General features: G+C 37.2%; 1 long non-coding RNA gene across 1 annotated transcript in view; it reads right to left on the bottom strand.

Annotated features, from left to right (window-relative positions):
• The window catches only part of LOC138007518 (uncharacterized), a 318,730-nt gene that overhangs the window by 89,494 nt on the left and 226,736 nt on the right, over window positions 1–2,500 (bottom strand). The window lies entirely within an intron of this gene.

Genomic DNA, 2,500 nt, shown 5'->3' on the forward strand with positions numbered 1-2,500 from the left:
TATAACCCTTTTCCATTTTCTATTTCAACGAACGTGTCAATTATCCCATTGCTTAAGAGAAGCGAAATTCGTTAACCGAAAAAAAGGATGGTTACCGTTGCCATTCGATCTTCCTCCAGAAAAAAGGATCGTTGAACGTAAGCGGTTTTGCGAGTTTGGTTTTCACCGTTAAGCCGACTCGATAATCGTACTTTTTTTAACCACGTTCAGCCGATGCACGATTCTATCTTTACATATCGTGTTGTCGCCCGAAAACGTGCTTTAATACAGCGTGACGTTTAGTGTGATATAATATTGCGTTCCTTGAAGAGAAAAATAAAAGTTCCACTAGCGTTAGACCACTTTTTTGTCTTAAGAAATATTAGATTGCTTGAGCATTTCAGCTCTTCGTTACGGCGTAAAACGCACAAAATTTTCTTAGGGTGTGATGCTCTACTATTCTTGTCACATTATACGGAGTGGACACTTTACTCCACTCTATTTATGAGCTTGTTTAGTGTGAAAAAGTCGTGCCTCTATGTTTTGTTTCGCTTGTGCGTGCAGCGGCTGCCTCGCGCTTAAGACGAAATAATAGGGACACTGGGAGCTTTATTCTTGGAACCTCGTGTACACGCTGCGAAACAACAACTTCATCATGTTATGTTGCCGTGGTCCGTATTGCAATTGTTATTTTGTTTGTGCAAAAAAAACCTTGACCTGATATTAATGAAGAAAAAAACACTGTTACGCCACGATATTCGGACCATTTACTGTCTCTGGCAATGCTTCAAAGCTCAGACTGACAGTACAAAAAAGGAACGAAATACCGGGAGGATTTTATTACAATGTTAGCGTTTCACAAATCGTTTATGTCAATTGTTTGCTTGGCGATAAACATGGTGGACATTGTGTCCTACAAGTTCCATTGATCGAGGTGTTTGTATGTATTGTAGCCAATCATCCTGGCTTTGTTCCGAATATCACGTGCATATTAATATTCATTTACCTTAAATGAAAAATGAACTAAATAAATAAATAAGAAAAAGCGGGTGAAGGATCTCTGTTTGTTCTCTGTCTAAAATGGTGCTTAAATTTGAATGTCACTGATTTCAAAGCAAAGCCTCTGACACTAGGCTGTAGTCTAAGAAGCTGCATGGAACTTCATCTCTTTACCTCTGCCTTATGACTTCCCTACAAAACTTGCACACATGTCCTAGCATTTTGTGTTTCTCAAGGTCAATCTAAGAAGCTCTCATTAAGTGATTCCTATAGTTAAAACTATTCTCAGAAATAACTGAGTGTACTAAGGACCGGTGCCTTACTAGTGTTATGTGACGTATAGGGTCTGCACATCTCAAGATACGTCGGATTTCCTATCGGTGGATGCTTACTGATACAGTGCATATTTTTGCGCGGTTTAAAACTATGCAGAGAAACTAGATCTTAGTAAGTACTCTTGGTATCCAAAAAGAACAATGGGGGTAACATGCATGTTTGAGAGATAATTAAGCTTCAATTGTGATAAAGAAAGCCATACATTGCTTTGTCATTTATAGAGCTTTTACAAATATTATTCATCAGGTTATCTTTGAAACAATGCGTGGTTACCCCCCATTTTCTTTTTGGATTTCAATAACACTGTGTTAAGATCGACAGTTCCTGCACAATTATAAAACCAGGGCCAAAATACCTTTGAATTAGTAGGACACGTCCTTAAAGGAGATCAGGTGAAGTTGAATTGATACCTGGAAAACTTTGCCATCGTGAACAAATTTCAATTCCTTTGATTTTGAAAGCTAAATCATGTTCATGTTTTAGATGGCAAAACAGTATGTTTTTTTGAAATGCAAAAACCTGATTAGATGCTCCATATACTTTAATGAATGTTACAACAGTTTCCCTACAAGTGCTTAATGCCAAAACTACTGTACAGTACCAATTTAGAACAATATCAATTTTTTTTTTTTTGTGGGATTTTAGGGTTATTTTAAGGGCAGGGAGACCATTTCCCAGCATGCCAGTTCTATAGACCCAAAAGCTATTCTGTTCAGGGACTTTTGCTCTCATTTGAATAATCTGAACAGCCTACCTTTCCATTCCTTTTAAAATGTACAGGTCTATAAAAGGTTGTGTAGCACAATTTAAAATCCGGATGTCAGAATAATGTTGCTAATTGGTTGCCTCTGACTCTCTGTATGTACATCTACATACAACTGTGTTTGTTGAAAGGTGAACATGTGTTTTGACTTTCAAGTAATCTGAGAAAAGCCATACGGTGCTGATCAAGGTGGCTCTTCTAAGTCATCTTGTGTTTTTTTACACGTACAATGGGCTCTTGTCAAAATTCGTTTTCTATTGATGAAATGTAAAAACATATTAAGTGCTCAAGGAAAAAAGTAATGGAAGAGTTTTTTCGGTAAAATACAGAGGTTTAGGATACATCTTTTACAATATTCATTGTGGCGTTTGCCATGATTGCTAAAGAACCTGTTAGTTTCTATCGAATGCGAATGCGAATGAA

The sequence above is a fragment of the Montipora foliosa genome, chromosome 6 (genome assembly GCF_036669935.1).
Source record: "Montipora foliosa isolate CH-2021 chromosome 6, ASM3666993v2, whole genome shotgun sequence".
Taxonomy (NCBI): Eukaryota; Metazoa; Cnidaria; class Anthozoa; order Scleractinia; family Acroporidae; genus Montipora; species Montipora foliosa.